This window comes from Podarcis bocagei, assembly GCF_964188305.1.
Source record: "Podarcis bocagei genome assembly, chromosome: 5".
Lineage (NCBI taxonomy): Eukaryota > Metazoa > Chordata > Lepidosauria > Squamata > Lacertidae > Podarcis > Podarcis bocagei.
Genome location: NC_138129.1, coordinates 74,852,352 through 74,871,780, shown reverse-complemented (window position 1 = coordinate 74,871,780; position 19,429 = coordinate 74,852,352).

Sequence of the window (19,429 nt, the reverse complement as noted above, 5' to 3'; positions counted from 1 at the left end):
TTCTATGCATTCTTTACCCTAGTATATGCATTTTTGTACACGTTACACAGCCAGAGAAAAATCAGGCAAGTGTGAATATTGAAGGATGGCTACGTTTCAGTTTACGAATTGTTCCAGAAAGTGCAAATTAGGACTGTTTGCCTTTAATGGTGAACTGAATCAAGTTTTTCCCTCATCTTTAGTGAGGCCACATATTGGGGAATTCTCAGTGGCTGATCTCCAGTTTTGAAATGACCCTTCTTCAGAGGACCAACAAACACTAAGCTTGAATATCATCCAAAACATATGATCCTGTAAAATATTTTTAATTTTTTACTTAGGCCAGTATATTGCAGTCACTGGTCACCGGATGAACCGTGGGTATCTTTAAGCAGCTTATATAGTTTGGATCATTGTTCTGACCATGAAGCACCTTCTTCATTTAGTTCAGTGGAAGGGGCACCTCCACTGGGAACATACCTGGTGGATCTGCTCTTCCATTAAAAGACATGGAATGGATGAAGGAGCTTGGTATGTTTAGCCTGGGTAAAGAAGAGACTGAGAGGAGATATGATAGCCATCTTCAAATGTCTCGAGGGCTGTCACATGGAAGGGGGAACAAGCTTATTTTCTCCTGCTCTGGAGGGTAGGACTCAAAACAATGACTACAAGTTACAAGGAGATTCAGGAAGAACTTTCTGGCAGTAAGAGCCGTTCGACAGTGGAATGGTCTCCCTTGGGAAGTTGTGGACTCTCCTTCCTTGGAGGTTGTTAGGAAGAGGTTGGATGTCCATCTGTCATGGATGTTTTAGTTGAGATTCCTGCATTGCAGGGGATTAGACTAAATGACTCTTTGGGTCCCTTCCAACTCTACAATTCTATGATTCTATGGACCAACACATTGGGAGTTTTGTGGCTTGTTACCAAATACAGTTAACTTCATTGACTCTTTTCAGATAGGATAAATTATACAACCAAATGAACTTCCTTAAAGCAGTACCCACTCCACTGCTAGTAGTTGACATGAAGGGGAAATCCTAAGAGCTAGGGTGTGTGTTCAGTTGAAATTGATGGTGTTTAATTCCAAGCACAGCATGTTTTGAATTATGATATACAGGGAACCCGCTCCTAAGATGTATTTATTTTAAATATCTCACAACCTTATAAATATGAAAGCGTTCCTTTCCCCCTGAAAACAATAGGAAAGTAGTTCCTCGTTTGCATGGGAATAGCAATTTAGTACAAACCCCAGAATGTTTCAGCTCCATCCCTGCAGTTTATTGCCTTAGGTTTGCAAACTGCTTGAACAGCCATCAGCCAAGAAATGTACATGTCATCTGCAAATCACAAATCACAGATCTTGACTCGAGTGATTGCACAGGGAGAAGTGCTGAAGGGTTCACAGTGGCCAGAACAAGACTTAAAAGTGATGTGAAATAGGGAGCAAAAAGGGCTGCAATTGCCTCGGAGCCTGAAATAGACTTAGCTTCAATGCCACGCAAAAAAAATAATAAAAAAAATCACCAGCTTCTCCATCATTTCTTTAAAGGTCAGGATTTTTGTAGGTGGATTGGGAGAGCAGTGGATTGCAGATGCGTTTAACAGCAGGGTATTTTCCGCTGCCATGACCAGTTAAGGAAGATTTTCAAAAACACATCTGCTGGTAAACAGTTTGGCCCTACTCTGGGTCATCTGCCTTATCTGTGCTCATTGCTGCATGAATTCTTACCTGGATAAAGTCCCAAACCTCACATCAGTCAAAGTTAGGCTTTCAGTACAGTCCATTACATTTTTTAGAGAGGTACCTCAGCGGCTTTCCGTTCGAATTTTTTTCTTCTTCTTTTTATGATGTGGGTCGGCTACTTTGCAAACATAGGAAGCAAACACAAATGAAAGATAAAGCATGTTCTTCCACCACTGTTATTCCTAGGATGACAATCAGAAGGTAGTATTTTTCTTTTATTTAAAAAAAACACACCCTGAAAACTGCAAGCACTTCCAAAGCTAAGCAGGGTCTGATATGGTTTCAAATTGGATAGGGGGCCGTGTGTTGAAATTCCTCCATTGCAGGGGAATGAACTAGATGATCCTCAGGGTCCCTTCCAAATTTACAATTCTATGATTCTATGAATACAGAGAACTAAGGGCACCTTTGAATGTTTCAATGTGCAAGGATAACAAGAAACATAAATGCATAATAGGTACATATGTCCTGCAAGCTTGTATTTGGCACCTGGATCAGAACTTTCCAAGCATCTAGAGCAGTGGTGTCCAAACTTTTTTCAAAGAGGGCCAGATTTGATGAAGTGAAGGGCCATGGGGGCCGGCCAAAGTGCTGTCAGTATCTCTGCTCGGCCAAGCTGATAAAGCTCATTTTCTTCCCCCGAGTCTTTAGAATCGCCTCCCGACAAAGAACGACCTGAGCCTTTGATGAGGCCTCAGGCACATTTTTCAGCAGAGTTTCCAGCACAGGAAAGAGACGAGAGGTTTGGGCTACATTGCTATGCTTTATTTCTAAGCTACGCAGACATAAAATACATCCTCTCTCTATGAAAGCAGAGAGCAACTGAACAAAGGAACAAAGGAAACAGGAAACCACTAACGTCACATCCCGTCTCCCCTTACGTGAGACTTCCCACAATCTGGAAGGTCTCTGGAATGTAAACAGAGTCCTGTGACTCCAAGCAGCTGCACAGTGATAAGAACAGAAACTAACATCGTCCAACCAAAGTTGTTGACCTTTTTTTAAGGATTGAGGTTGATGAGCTTTATTTATTTATTTTTACCCCAGTAAATAAACTGCCACAGGGGCCGGATTAAACCCACCAGCGTGCTGGATTAGGCCCCCAAAATGGACTTTGGACATGCCTGATTTAGAGTGTATTTTTTCCCAGAACAAGAGTGATGTCATTCAACAAAGTGCCAGGATAATGGACCAGACAAGGGAATGAAGTGCTAATGAGGCTTCCAGGTTTGTTTGTGTCAGATTAGCACAGAAGTTAGTTCCAAGTAAATTCAATTAAAACAAGTTTGTTATGACCAACTCAAGTCACAGGGCTGTATCTGAACAAGCATACTCAGAGTAGACCCACTGGAATAAATGAAATTAAGTTAGTCATAAGTAGTTGTCCATTATTTCCATCAGTTTTCTCCTAGTGGACTAATAACACACTCCTAACCATGGCTACTCTGAAGTGAATCCAATTGAATCCAGTGGGGATTACTCCAAGGTAAATGGGGTTAGAATTGCAGCTTTCATTAAGCTGCTGGACTGGAGCTTAATTGAGGTAGTCCTGTAATTTTGCATCTATTGCTGGTGTGGTCCTTTGTCATGATACACAGTGAGTACAGGAAATCAGGCAAGGATTATGTTCTCTGGATCAAGTCAATGTTGTTCCACCAACACTGTGCACATGGAGCCTTCAACAACTCAAAGAAAGGGGCAGCCCCAGATCACATGGAGTTTCATGTTCATCCTGCAGAATTGGAAGTAGTAGTAGTAGTAGTAGTGGTGGTGGTGGTGGTGGTGGTGATTTATACAATGGTAACTCGGGTTAAAAACTTAATTCGTTCTGGAGGTCTGTTCTTAACCTGAAATTGTTCTTAACCTGAGGTACCACTTTAGCTAATGGGGCCTCCCGCTGCCGCCGCGCCGCCACTGAGCGATTTCTGTTCTCATCCTGAAGCAAAGTTCTTAACCCAAGGTACTATTTTTGGGTTAGCGGGGTCTGTAACCTGAAGCATCTGTAACCTGAAGCGTCTGTTACCCGAGGTACCACTGTATGACAAAATAGCTTCCAATGGTGGAAGGCGGGATGAAATCATTGAGTAGCAGAATTCAGCCACCATCCAATTCTGCATTTATTATGTGTTCTTCCAAACCAAGGTAAACCTACAGCCCTGGGCAGAGACTCTGGAGCATCTCAAGAATCACTGTCTGGCTTCTAGTCACACATGACTTTTTCTGGACGCGAATCGGTGGGGTGGCAAAAGTGGGCTCCCTTTCTATTTTGGGACTGACACCACAAAGTCAAGTGAATTAACCTGCACAGTCACAGTCATGCTGAACGGCAAACAATGCCTTCTTTGAGTAAACGGCTGCCCTCCAGGGAAAGGATGTCTGCCTGTACTAGCAACTTTGCCCTGGACAGGGCCTTTGCCTGCTTGCCAGTCTGTACCACCGAAAGAGCAGAGTGATCACTGGTCAAATTCTAACAAGGGATGCCAGGGGCCCATCTCTCTAGTGAACCAACGACCAGAGCCCTGGGGTTGTGGGGTTGGTTGCAGCCCTTCAAGGTTAAGAGAAAGGCTCTCAGAGGTGTGTTCCCTCCTTTTTAAGTCACTGTTCTGACTCTTGAGTATTCCTGGGCAGAACATTTGTGGGCTCTGCTGCACTTTACACCTCAGATATAATTCTACAGAGCAGTGATGTGGCCCAGAGCATGCAGCCAGGGAAGGACAGTGGCCGGCCAATGATCCAGCGTGTTTGAGAAGCCTTAAAGGTAAAGGTACCCCTGCCCGGACGGGCCAGTCTTGCCAGACTCTAGGGTTGTGCGCTCATCTCACTCTAGAGGCCGGGAGCCAGCGCTGTCCACAGACACTTCCAGGTCATGTGGCCAGCGTGACAAGCTGCATCTGGCGAGCCAGTGCAGCACACGGAACACCGTTTACCTTCCCGCTGGTAAGCGGTCCCTATTTATCTACTTGCACCCGAAAGTGCTTTCGAACTGCTAGGTTGGCAGGCGCTGGGACCAAGCGACGGGAGCGCACCCTGCCGCGGGGATTCGAACCGCTGACCATGCGATCGGCAAGTCCTAGGCGCTGAGGTTTTACCCACAGCGCCACCCGCGTCGCCTTACAAGAAGTCGTCGCCTTGAGAAGCCTTATAAGCAGGTGAAATCCACTACAATTGGCCTCCTGCACCATCATCTCCAACGGCTAACAGAGGCTAGGAATTTAGTCAGAGCAAGAAGCCCTTTCCATATCTGCAGTGGCGTATCTGAATGCTGCCGTGCCAACGACGAATCCCATTTTCTCTCTGGGAAAATGCTTTAAAAGAGGATTAGACCAATTCGTGGTGGATCAGGCTCTCAGTAGCTGCTAACCCTGATGGCTATGTTCTATCTCCATTGTCAGTATGCTTGTGATTCGAGGACCCGCCCCCACCCCAATTGGGGATAATAAAGACACATGGACACAGTATGTTAGGTTAATGGGCTAGAAAAGGCCACCACTTTATTGATTACAGCATGTGAGAGGTATTGGCTTAAGCATTGGAAAACAGCAAATCTTGACTCCACCCACTCAGGGAGGGGTGAGTCTAACAAGGGTTAAACACCAGTAGGGGGAGCCTGTTGATGCAAATACAACTGTAAGCTCTCCCCTGATGTTACCGGGGGTCGTGCCATGGCCCCCAGCCACAGCAGGGCATCGGACAGGATCTACGACCGCCGGATTTCTTTAACGGAATACCCATAAGTGAAGGGGTAGGTGATAACCACACCCTACCCTTCCATACACCAACAACATATTCCAATGCCTAACCACCAATACCGGAAAAGTTGTGATGATTTGCTATGAGGTAGGTGAAAAACCAAGAGGCTGGTGCCAATTTGCCAATTGGGTAAAAACTCCTACCAGGCCCCTTGGGCAACCAAGGTGACCAACCATAGGTCCATAGCAAGGTCAAGCATGAAGCGATGAACTAAAGGGAAGGGTGGATGGGTGACCCGAAGAAATCCGGCAGCGCAATGAGGGGAAGAGTTGCTGCGGCCGCATTTGAGCAGCTAAACCCCGCTCCCAAGCTTCCCACCGATTGGAAGACTGACCGGGAAGCGTGGCGCGTCAGCGATGATGGCAAGCAGGGGCCGGAACGCCCCCTGCAAAGTGTGGGAATGGTTCCCGATCACAATCCCTCCCCTCCGGGAGGAGGAGAAGCTTTCTCAATACCAATTGCTGGAAACTGCTCTTGCATTCAGGTCCTGCTTCTGAGCTTCCCATCGGCATCTGGCAGTGGCGTAGCGTGGGGGGTGCCAAGGGTGCCGGCCGCACCGGGCGCAACATCTGGGGGGGCACGAGTCCAGAGGGAAGGGGCAAGTTCCTTCCTCCGCCGGGCTCCCCGCAGCCACTGCCAGCCTTGCGCCCTAGCGTGCGCTCGCCCCCCGCCGCCGCTGCGGCTGCGCTCCACTCACTGCTCGCAGGAGGAGCAGCTGCTGCAGCAGCGCCGATGCCGCCACCGACGCCTGGCCGGCACGGGCAGCCTCCGCACCCCGACGCACCGCCGGGCCTCGCCGCGCCCTGCGCTCCCCAAAAACCTCTGAGAGGAAGCCGGTGGGCGGGCGAGGCCCGGCTAAGCCTCTCGCCAGCGGGTTAAGGGGCTTTCGGTTCTAAAAGGATTAGCTTGGGAAGGGGCGGGGGGGCTGCTCGCCGGCAAGCGCCTGCTCCGCGTTTCCAAAGGCGCTCGCCATCCGAGGGACACGGAGCGCTTGCAAGGAACGGGCTCCGTGGAGCAGGTTAGGAAGAGATCCCTTCCCTGGCAGGCCGCCGGCTTCGCCAGCTGTTTCCCATTCACGATCAGGAGGAACTTCAGGCTGCTTTCAGCTTTGGTAGAGGGAATCTAAGCAAGGGGATGGAGCCGGTGCCCTGAGGAAAGGCGGCAGCATTGGGTTTGTTTTTAGTTTAGAGAAAAGGCAAGCAAGAGGCGACAGGAGAGAAGCCTGCAAAACTAAGGCATGGCAAGGAGAGAGTGGACAGAGAGGAAAGTTTTTATCCCTCTCTCTGTACAATATAACTCGTGGGCATCCAGTGAAGCTGAACGTTGGAACAGTGGCATAGCGTGGGGGGTGCCAAGGGTGCCGGCCGCACCGGGTGCTAAAATCCACGGGTTAGGGGGCGCAAATTACTTGCCTTGCCCCGGGTGCTGACAACCCACGCTACGCCACTGGCATCTGGTTGGCCACTGTGAAAACAGGATACTGAACTAAATGGACCACTGGCCTGAGTAACTCATTTCAGGTGTTATTCTGAGACTATTTCATCATTCGGATCCAAAGTTGTCTCAAAATAACATCTGAAATGAGTTGTTATAATATCTGATGAGTTATTGTAATATGGGCTCTTGCCTGGAAAAGCTTGTGCCACAATAAATTAGTAAGACTTTACAGAGTCTTTGTCTCCTTTGCAGCAACATGTATATTAATTGGTCAGTTAGCTGACTGATGGGTTGAAAGTTAGGGAGTTAATCAACTGAAAATCCTTAAGCCTTTGAGGAGGTAGATAACATAATAAAATAATAATGGGTTTGAAAGCATGCCATGGACCAAACCACTTGAGATGCATGATATGCACTTTTATTAAACCATTTTGGTATTAGGCAATTCCTTTTTTCTCTTTTGATCTGAGACAGCTGATGTTCTATCCAAAATGTGAAATGTTAAAAGACAGGGGGGTGGGTCAGGAGGGGGAAATCTCCCATAAAACTGGAAAAATAGGAATGCAACCAGGGAGACAAAAGGGCTTTGTGGAATGTTTCTTCTGTGCTGGATAAGTATTCATCCACTCTGCCCATATTTGTAAAATACTTAAATCTATCTAAGTTATTTAAGTTGGCTAAATGTTTATTAGTCCATAGCGAGTGAGCGAGACTCTCTGCGGGGATCACAGAATGGAAATTTCCAAGAAATGCCTGCAAAAGATTCAGAACATTTTTGAAACTGAACTGTAATGAATCCACCATGTCAGGGGAATGGGGTTTCTTACTTGGTTATTTAGCTGTTTACTTATGAAAAATATTGACGCGGTCTCGCCTATGGAGATGCTTGACACCACTGGTAAACTGTTCCTATGTGTTGAGGAGTTTAATTATGAATGGAGTGCTTGTTTCCTTTGGTGTCTCCTTCCAGTCCCTTTTGCCCTCCTCCAAACATCAAAATGGTTTGTGAATGTTAATGTGTGCCTCGTTGGGGTGGGGTTGGGGGAGAGAGTTCTCTAAAATGTAAATGATGGGGGAAGACATAGAAAATGTGTCTTAATAGGCTATAACTGTGTAACGGGGGGAGGGGGGAAATGCAAAGGGAGGGATTTTCCATTTTGTTATTGACCAACTAGTCAAACTAGTCAACACTATTAAAACTTATTCACATTCGCTGAGGGAAACTCTCATTTATCCCTGCTCTAGATCAGTTCTAGATGGATTCTCCTAGGTGGATGAGCTCTGGAGGACTTGGCTGGTGGCAGTGGCAGCAGCAGGTAAAAAAAGGTGAAGGACCACTGGACGGTTAAGTCCAGTCAAAAGCAACTATGGGGTTGCAGCGCTCATCTCTCTTCCAGGCAAAGGGAGCCGGCATTTGTCCACAGACAGCTTAATGGGTCATGTGGCCAGCATGACTAAACACCGGGACAGAAACCAGAGCACACAGAAACGCTGTTTACCTTTCCACTGCAGTGGTACCTATTTATCTACTCACACTCCGTGCTTTTAAACTGCTAGGTTGGCAGGAGCCAAGACAGAGCAACGGGAGCTCACCCTATTATGGGGATTCGAACTGTCGACCTTCCGATCAGCAAGCCCAAGAGGCTCATTGGTTTGGACTACAGCGCCACCCATGTCCCATGGCAGCAGCAGATGGTTATTCAGCTGAGGAGAACATGGAAGAACAAAGGTCATGGGACAAGCATAATGGGGAACAGTGGCTGCTGGTTCTTAAGGGTGAATGGAGCTCTGCCCCACTCACTTCAGTTGTCTCCAACTGCCTTCCTTCCTACTTACAATCAGTCCAGAGGGTGGTATTGCTTGTCAGCTGCTGCTTCCTTAATCTCAGCGTTTCCCTTGTCAAACCCCATACAACGATAATGAGTTGGCTCTGCCTGCCGTTAGCTCTAGCGCCACCTACTGTGGGCCTCCCTCCCTTCCTCCAGCCAGTCCCAATGGGCACCAGCTGCCACCGCTTGAAAAGCAGACTAAGGAAAGGTGCCATAGAATCAGAATACCAAAAAGGGTGAAATATTTTGTCAGCAGAGTTCTGGGCAGAGGTGGAGAGCTGAGTGCAGAAATGAAAGGAGGGGATCTCTGTCGCTTCCCATCTCGCATCCATCCTTCTCTTCCTGTCACCATACCACTACTGCCATGAAACCCTCTGTCCAAAATTGAAAAGCCTGCACATCAAAAAGAAGAAGAAGAAGAAGAAGAAGAAGAAGAAGAAGAAGAAGAAGAAGACGACGACGACGACCCAGGCATCAGAGCTTCATAAATATGTATAGATTTTCTTGCTTTATTGTGAACACAGAAGTGGCGGGGAAGGGTGGGGAGGAGCGTGTGGTGGAAAACTACGTGGATTCCTTCCTCTGCATGTGTGTCTTGTGAACAGCCCTTGTAGCAACCAGTGTGCGTTGTGCAACTCAGAAGAGAGAGAATACGCATTTGTATTTATGTTTCTTCATCCCGCTCTGTGCTCTCACCCCCCTCACTGCACTCACTACCGCGGCCGCTTGCCAGGCAGCTGCTAATATGGGTCAAAGATACCAGAGAGCTCAAAGGATTGAATGCTATTATTTGAATGTCAATATGGTACTCTGCACGCCGAAATGGGATGGGTGAGGGGAAGGAACCCTGGTCCCCAGATACAAGTACTTCAGCATATAATGCACAACTTTCATCCCAGCAGATTGAAGGCATCACCTCTGTGATGCAATCAGTTTCTGAAGCTGAGCTGAGGGCTTAAGGTTCACAGCCAGTTTTGGGGGGTAGACTCTCGCCGCCTGAGTCTTCTCTCTGCTTCTATTACTTTCTCTCTGTGTTTTGCTCCCAAACATTAAATGTTTATGGGTTTATCAATCCAAATTTAAAAATTTTAAAAATGGATCATGCAATACAGAGCTAATATATATACATAATAAAATGGAATCATCCCCATCTCTCTCTCTCTCTCTCTCTCTCTCTCTCACTCTCTGTCTCTCTCTCTCTCTCTCATACTCACGAATGCACACATACACTTCTCATTTAACTCCACATACCCTTTCTTGTTTGTTACGGGCACATAAGATAGGGTTGCGATACGTCCAGAATTTCCCAGACATTCCTATATACATTTTAGGCCCTCTTAAACAGTGTTGGGGGAGGAGGGAATCGCTGAAATGTCATAAGTGTAGATTTTGGAGAAAAAAGCTCAACAACTTTTGGCAAAACTAAAAAAAAAAGCTCTGGATTTTCACTTTTTGGAATATGACAACCCTAACATGAGAAAATCAGAGGTAAGCAAGGTTGATGAATAACTAGGGATGGGCAGATTGATCCATTTTGTTTCTCGTTTTTCCATTCTTAAAATGAGTTCCTTATTTTTTCACTCAATTACAAAACAAACCTCATGATAATTTGTCAGCATTTTAGTGCAAATTTCCCTTAATGTACACATTTTGAGCAATGAACACATTTTTCTGGCAAGCAATTACCCCCAAATTACCTTTGGTATGCTATTTTTAATCATTCCTATGTACATTTTAGGCACCTATCCTCCTAATAGGTGCCTTTTTGGATACATTCTTTGGTTGGGGAACTGCTCAATGCAGAGATGTACGGATTTTAGCAGCGCTTCTGTTTGTGAACTGCGTATTAGATAGCTCCTCTTTAAAATGCACACAGAATCAAATTTCTTCCCCATCTCTAATAATAGCACCAATTCACAAAATGGAAAGAAAGACCAAAAAAAAATTGAGGGAAAGGAAAGAAGACAAAGAGGGAGGAAAGAATTTATCACCCCCTTCTGAAGAGAGATCTTTTCTTTTCAAACACATTAACAAAAATATCACTTCTCTCTCGATTTTCACACCATGAACCAAAGGTGTATTAAGTAAAGAGCTGATTGCCCCAATCCAGCTAGGGGCCAAACACATGTGGAAGCAAGCTTTCACACATGTATCAGTAACTGGGTGGCTGGTTGGAGAATCGAGCATACAAAAAACTGCTGTATGCAAAGAAATCCCCTACCTGCTCCATCAGCTAGGCCTGTGCACAGGTAGGGACTCTGATCAACTGTATGGGATAGGGAGATGAAAAGAGGTGGGGAAAGCAATCCTATGATGAGGAAGCCAGTGGAATTTAACACAAGCCAAAGTTAAGCAGGTGTAAGTTACCCCTACAGTGGTACCTCGGGTTACGTACTTAATTCGTTCCAGAGGTCTGTTCTTAACCTGAAACTGTTCTGAACCTGAAGCACCACTTTAGCTAATGGGGCCTCCCGCTGCTGCTGCGCCGCCACCACGCGATTTCTGTTCTCATCCTGAAGCAAAGTTCTTAACCCGAAGTATTATTTCTGGGTTAGCGGAGTCTGTAACCTGAAGCGTCTGTAGCCTGAAGCGTCTGTAACCCGAGGTACCACTGTATTTCTAATTCTGTTCAGGAGCAGGGCTGAAATGGGCAGCGGAAAAAACAAGCTTATACGATACAGTTCAACTTTTTGCTACCGTAAATTCTGCCGGGTTGCAAGGTCATGTGACTGAGCGGAAAGGGGATGCCTCCGGAATGCCCCCCTTTGCAGAGGCAGAGCATATGCCCATGCTGCCCAGGGCGGGCACGCTCCCAAGGGGGCATGGCGTGCTCCCAAGGGGGGTGTGGTGCAGAGGGTGCCCTCCCAGGTGTGGAATAGCCGCTTTGGTCCCCAGAGCGGTGTGCGTGCCCTGCAGCCAGGGGCGGAGCGAGTCACCCACGGGGTTGGAGCGAGCCGTCCATGATGGACATTCAGCACACTGCCTGCCCGCGACTCCCAAGCCTCCCCCAAACTCTCAAAATGAAGGGGGAAGAGGGGAATGCTGCCGGCAAAGTGGTGCCCTTACCCCCTTACCCCCTTGCCTGTTTGGGGTAGGCATGGGAGTCAAGGGTGGCAGCACACCGAATGTCACCCCCTTCAGTGAGGGCACCCGGGGCGGTCCGCCCCCTCCCCCCTTCCTACGTCCCTGCCCTTTTGGGGTCTTATACTGGTATAAGTTCTTCAGGCTTAAGTTCTGCTGGTTGAGCCTTGATGCTTTAGCTGAGATTCCAGCATTGCCGGGGGTTGGGCTTGAGTCCCTTCCAACTCTATGATTCTAATAAGGTTGAATAATGCAGGAGGTCAAACTTTCCAGCTCCACTGGTTTGAGGGGCTTTTGCCTGCGTATCCCCAGCTGAGCTGGGATGAAGGAGTTAATGCCAGATCAGCCAGGGCAGCCCAAGATCCACCTATTCCAAACTCGCTCATCCAGGTGGTTTTTGGCGTTTCATTCTGCTGTCCATTTCCCATTCACGCCACCTCTACCAATCAGTAATTGGTGCTCTTCAGGGTCTCAGGGCTGGGACCACATAGGCTTGAATCAGGTTTATGGTATTCTACTTTTCATTTCCCTTCTACTTCATTTCCTTTCACATGCCATTCTGCTGAATTGTATTTACACCAAAGCATAACGTAGCAGAGGGGTAGAGAGAAGTATTCATAAAATATAAACCCCGATAAAGGGTTCCATAGACACATGGGTTTTATTATGTCTTTTATATATGTTTTGAGCTGCCCAGAGTGGCTGGGGCAACCCAGTAAGATATGTGGGGTATAAATAGTAACATTATCATTATGGAATGGGACGTCCCTATTTTCATCAGAGAAGTGTTGGAAGGTGTGCAAGTGCTAAGATCTGGGCTGGAACTATTCCCAGTTTGGGCAAATAATAATGATGATGATGATGCCACAAACACAGAAGCAGAATCCTTGCAGAAGACGAAGCACCACTGTGGGCAGCCACTGAGAATGTCTTTTAATACTGGCGCTCAGCGAAGGCTGGTGCCCATTGGGACTGTTAGGGTGGAAGTCCATTCAATGGTCAGCCAGAGCCAATGACAGGCAGCATCACTCTTCGATTGGCTGTAAGAAAGCAAGCAGGCGGGAAGAGCAGGCAGATTGGTGGAGCAGTGCCCCATTCCCCTTATTGAACCAACTTCCTGGTGTTCGTATTTGTCAGGGCTGCCACTCAGTCCCAGCTCACATAGGACCACGTTAGCCAGCGTTCAGGTTAAAAGAGTCTTTATTGGGTTACAGCTTCCATTTCCAAACTGCAATATGCAGCCCTACTTCTTCTAGGTCAGACCGGCGAAGACCCGTCTGAGTCTCCGCCTCTAGCACACCAGCTTAATACCCTAGCCTTGCTCCACCTCCTGCGCCTTTCCCTCCGTCTCTGGGTCCTTCTGCCCCCCGGGGTCTCCTTTTTCCTACTCTCTTCTGACGCGGACCCCCCTGACCCTTCCGCCTCCTTGCGGCGGGCTTTGGGACCTGGTTCACTCTCTGGGCTGCTTACTGCGCCAGCTTCCGCTACATTTGAACTTGGCGCGCGCGCCCAACTCTCAACCTTCCTCTTGATCGTTTCGTCGCTCCCCGAGGTGGGCGTGACTACTCCTGACTCATGCCCTCCCTCCTTCTGAAAGCCTCCGGAACCCGATATCTGGTCCCCTTTCTCCCCGCTGTTCCCGTCTGGGTACGTGGGTCCCGATCTCCAACTGCTGCTCTCTGATTCCTCTCTGGACCCTTCTTCCTGGGGTGTTCCCCTGCTTTCCCCCCTTGCTCTGACTGCTGGCGCTCCCTTCTGGGAATCCTCGGACTCACTGGATAAGCTCGGCGATCTCGGTTCGTCATCCCCACTCATCTTTCCTTCGTATTCCTCCCCCTCGCTCTCTGTCTCCTCCCTTCTCTGCGTCTCTGCTTCTGAACCCCTGACATCCATCCCCCCCTCGAAGCCCCCCCTTCCCCCCTCCCCACTTTCAAGGGTGGTTGCAGGGTGCTCCATCATCACAGGAGTGAATGCCGGATACAGTTCGCTCCTCGTTGCTGGCCGCCAACTGAAGACCTCCGAGTCTTCCTCCTCGCGTTCGTCAACGGTGAGCTGCTCCGCCTCCATTTCAGTGCCGCCGTGCTCGAAACCGAGATCCTCCCCGCACACGTCCATGTCAGTCTCTGCGTCGGTCGCTTGACCTGGCATCTCCAGCCACCTCCGGCGCCACTGCTCCTCTGGCCGATCGTCCCACCAATACGAGGTGTCAGACACCGAACCCTCCGGTGACCCCTCTGGGGAATGTGTGCGCTGTGCGGGCTCCCCGTCCGAGTCGAAGCCATGGAACGTGCTGGAGGAAAGTGTGGGCGTGAACAACCAGTCGTCGAAGAAGCCTGCTGGCATGGGTCTGTGTGGGAAAAGGGCATGAAACTCGTCCTTGAGCAGGGGTTCCTCCAAAGCGTAGTCTGGCACCCAGCTATTAGCACTAGCCCGGGTGCCCTCCCTGGCTAGGAGGTATTCCACTCCGTCCTCCCCCCATCTGGAGTCCAAAATCTCCGTGACTTCGTTGATGGGGTCCTGCTGTGGCAATCTTCCCGCCTCCGACCGCTCCTGAGACGGACTCGGTGCTGTTCCTGGTTCCTGGAACCTGTGAGGTGTCCTGTAGGGAGTGAGCACCGACCTGTGGAACACCGGATGCATCCTGGAACCCTCCGGGAGCACCAGCCTGAAAGCTACTGGGTTGATCTGCGCTTCGACTTGGTATGGACCGAGTTGCTTGTGCCCCAACTTCTTTTTGGCTAACGATCTGGTCGGCACTGCGTGGGCTGCCAACCAGACCCAGTCTCCCACTCGGATCTCTTCGCCTGTGCTTGTCCGCTTGCACCTTGTATGCGTGCTTCGCTAGCTCCAGCTGCCGTCGGAGTTGATCGTGGACCTCCTGCAACTCAGACGCGAAAGCGTCCGCCGTCTGCGGTTCCCCTTCCCCCACTCTGTCCAGTCCCGGGAAGGTTCTGGGATTCCTCCCATTGTTGGCGAAGAACGGTGTCACCCCTGTGGACACGTGCTTCGTGTTGTTGTAGGCGAACTCGGCGAGCGGCAGGTAATCCACCCACGTCACAGGCTGTTGATTGGCATAGCATCTCAGGTACTGCTGCATGATGGCATTGACCCTCTCCGCTTGCCCGTTGGTCTGCGGGTGTCTCGCTGATGTCAGGTTGATTTTGACGTTCAGGAAGCCCATCAGCTTCTGCCAGAAATTCGAGATGAACTGGCGACCGCGGTCGGACAGTATAGACCGCGGCAGCCCGTGCACTTTGAACACGTGATCTATGAACAGTTTGGCTGTTTGTTCTGCCGTGGCCACCTTCGCACACGGTATGAAGTGTGCCATCTTGGTGAACAAGTCCACCACCACTAGTACAGCCGTCTTGCCTCTCGAGCTGGGTAGATCCGTGACAAAGTCCAGGGCCACCCTCTCCCACGGTTCAAACGGCGTTTGCAGCGGTTCGAGCAGTCCCGCCGGTGGTTTGTGCACCGGCTTGGCCCTCTGGCAGGTGTCGCACCTCACGACGTAGTCCGCGACTTCCCCTCTCAGTCTGGGCCACCAAAAGTCCCTTGCGACTAATTCCACCGTTTTTTCCGTGCCAAAGTGCCCGGCCGTGGGTGCGTCGTGCAACTGCTGCAGTACCTTGGCGCGAAGTTCATCTCCAGGCACGTAGATGGCCCCTTTACGTAAGAGCAAGCCGTCCCGTATCTGGAACTCGTCGCTCTTCGCCGTGCCCTTGTGCACCTCGGCCATCTTCGCCTGCGCGAATGAGTCGTCCTGCAGCGCCCGCCGCACCGCCTCCAGGTCTACTGTGGCTGAAGCGCACGCCCACGCTGTTGGCGCGAAGATGTGCATGGCTGCCGCTGGCGTCGCCTCTTCGAGGTATTGCGGTTTTCGGGACAGTGCATCCGCCATGATGTTGGTGTCGCCTGGGACGTACTCTATTCGGAAATCGAAGTCAGCAAAGAACTCCGCCCAACGTATCTGCCTCTGGTTCAGGAACTTCGCCGTGCGCCAGTGCTCCAGATTCTTGTGGTCCGTGCAGACCTGCACCGTGTGCTTGGCGCCGATCAGGAAGTGCCTCCATGCTTTGAATGCTGCATGAATGGCAAGCAACTCCCTGTCCCAGATGGTGTAGTTCTGCTCCGACTTGCTGAGCTTTCTGGAGTAGAACGCTCCCGGTCTCCAGACCCCCTGTGGGTCCCTCTGCAGCAGGACAGCTCCCACTGCTCTATCGGACGCGTCTGTCTCTACCCGCATCGGTCTGCTGGGGTCGATATGCAGCAGTTGCTCTTCCGACGCGAAGAGACGCTTGAGTGCCTGAAAGGACTGCTCTGCCTGCTCCGTCCAGATGAATTTCTTTTTCTTGGAGCTTAGCGTGTCCGTAATAGCCGCCGTCTGCATCGCGAACCCTTTGATAAACTTGCGATAGAAGTTGGCGAAGCCGACAAACCGCTGGACCTCCTTCCGGTTGCGCGGGCTCTTCCAATCCAACACCGCTCGCACCTTGGCGCTGTCCATGGCTAGCCCCTTGTCCGACAACTTGTAACCCAAGAAATCCACCTCCGTCGTGTCGAACTGGCACTTCTCCAGTTTGGCGTACAGTCTATGCTGCTGCAACCTCTCCAGCACCTCCCGAACGTCTTGGTCATGCGCTTGCTGCGACTCGGAGAATATCAGGATGTCATCCAGAAAGCAGACGCACTTCTTGTAGAGGAGTCCCGCCAACACATGATGCATGAAAGCTTGAAAACAGTGAGAACCGTTTTGCAATCCAAACGGCATCACTCTGTACTCGTAGGTGCCCAGAGGCGTGAACATGGCTGTCTTCCACTCATCGCCCTCCCTCATGCGGATGAGATTGTACGCCCCTCGCAGGTCCAACTTGGTAAACACGCGTCCCTTGCGCACCGTCGCCAGTAGGTCGTCAATCCTGGGCATGGGGAAATCAGAGGGCTTGGTCATCTTGTTCAAGAGGCGAAAATCCACCACCAGCCTCTTTTGGGGCGTGTCCTTCTTCTTCACAAAGAAAACAGGACTGCCCCCTACTGCCCTGGACTCCCGGATGAAACCGCGCTCCAAATTGTGATCTATGAACTGTTTGAGTTCCTGTAGTTCATCCTCAGACATGGAATACAGCCTCCCCTTCGGTAGCGTCGCCCCTGGTAGGAGGTCAATCTTGCAGTCATATTGCCTGTGCGGTGGTAACTTGTCTGCCTCCTTCTCGCAGAAGACCTCCAGAAAGTCTGCGTATTTGTGGGGGACTGCTTGCAACGTTCCCAACTGCAGTTGTGATTCCTCCTCCTCTCCCTCCTGTCCGGGCAGGATGCAGTGTTCTGCGCAGTAAGAGGAGCCGAAGATCAGCTGTCGCTGGTACCAAGCCAGTGTCGGACTGTGCCTGTCCAGCCAACTCATGCCCAACACAATGGGTGTGTCCGACAGTCGTGTGACGTTAAAACTGATGACTTCCCTGTGGTTGCCAAGGCGCATCACCATTGGCGGCGTCTGCTTCACCACCTGCCCCCCCAGCAACTCTCTGCCATCCACTGTGACGACTTGCAGGGGCAGAGTGGCCGGTAATAGCTGTATAGCGTGCTGCTCCACAAAATCCTGTGCTATAAAGTCTGCGTTGCTTCCAGAATCCACAGAAAGCGGGACTTCGATAGTGACGCCATCGGGCAGCTGGAGAGATGCTGTGAGTTGCACTACTGGTTTGGGTGGGAGGGGGTCTGTGGGTTGCAAGATCGCTGGGGACTGCTTCAGTGATGCGTCTGGCTGGGCCCCAGTGCCTCTGTCTCCAGCCAGACATCGTCGTTTCCCTGCTGGTGTTCGCTGTGTTGCGTGGCCACTTTCACCGTTGCGGAGGCTGCAGTGTGCTTGGAGCTCCTCTGGGGACACTCTTTCGCCAAGTGTTGAGAGCTGTCGCATATATAACACTTCCTGGTCCCTCTAGGAGGTTTAGTCTTGACTGCCGCCGGTGCAGGGGCTCTGGTAGCTGACTGAGCCCTGGCTCCTCCCACCTCCATAGGTTCCACTCCCCCTCCTGGCGGAGGTGTAGATTGCGCACGCATAGCGTCCCTGGGAACGAAAGAGAAACTTCTCGCTGCTTCGCGCCCTCCACGTCCTTCGTCTCTGCACCACGGACGTTCTTCCAGCCTCACCCCCACAGTCAGCGCCCTTTGGACCACCTCCTGCGTGCTCCGGGGCCTCTCCCCCCTCGCAATTTCATCTTTAACAGCACTGCTTAATCCCTCCCAGAAGAGGTCTCTGACTGGAGGCGAATCCCGGTCCCATTCCAAGGCACTGACCAGCGCAAAAAAGCGGGCGTGATACTGGCGTACGCTCGCCCTCCCTTGTTTCAGTCCATGAATCTCCCGTCGGGCAAGATCCACGTCAATGGTAGATAAAAAGCACGCATCCATCGCTCTGATAAAGGCATCTGCATTCTGAAGCGCCGGATCTTTATCCCTCCACAAATTGCGTAGCCACGCTTTAGCATCCCCATGCAAATGGGATAGTATAAACCCCACTTTCTCTTCCTCATCCCTAAAGTCTTTCGCCAGCAGTTGCAGTGCGCACATTACGTCTGCTCGAAAATTGGGGTACTGTTGTAAATTCCCATCGAAGTGAGCCACAAGCCCTCCTGCTCTCCGTGCCAACCCAACCCCCTCCGGTCTGGGTCCTGGCTGCCCATGCTTAACCAATGCTTCAAACCTGGCGTGGAGATCTCTGTAGGCGGCTGCAGCATCCTCCTCCCTTTTCTTGGATGCCTGTACCTCCGCGTTCAATTGGGTCACTGCCTGTTGCAGCGCTGAAATTTTCTCTGCTTCCGTCATCTCTGCCAACCGTTGTGAGCTCGCTCCCAAACACCAATTTCCTCCTCTCGCTGCTTCTGCCTCCGCTGCGAGGTATCAGGTGTCCGAAGCTTAAAAGAGACGGGTCTTACTGTCTGGGCTGCCACTCAGTCCCAGCTCACATAGGACCACGTTAGCCAGCGTTCAGGTTAAAAGAGTCTTTATTGGGTTACAGCTTCCATTTCCAAACTGCAATATGCAGCCCTACTTCTTCTAGGTCAGACCGGCGAAGACCCGTTTGAGTCTCCGCCTCTAGCACACCAGCTTAATACCCTAGCCTTGCTCCACCTCCTGCGCCTTTCCCTCCGTCTCTGGGTCCTTCTGCCCCCCGGGGTCTCCTTTTTCCTACTCTCTTCTGACGCGGACCCCCCTGACCCTTCCGCCTCCTTGCGGCGGGCTTTGGGACCTGGTTCACTCTCTGGGCTGCTTACTGCGCCAGCTTCCGCTACATTTGAACTTGGCGCGCGCGCCCAACTCTCAACCTTCCTCTTGATCGTTTCGTCGCTCCCCGAGGTGGGCGTGACTACTCCTGACTCATGCCCTCCCTCCTTCTGAAAGCCTCCGGAACCCAATATCTGGTCCCCTTTCTCCCCGCTGTTCCCGTCTGGGTACGTGGGTCCCGATCTCCAACTGCTGCTCTCTGATTCCTCTCTGGACCCTTCTTCCTGGGGTGTTCCCCTGCTTTCCCCCCTTGCTCTGACTGCTGGCGCTCCCTTCTGGGAATCCTCGGACTCACTGGATAAGCTCGGCGATCTCGGTTCGTCATCCC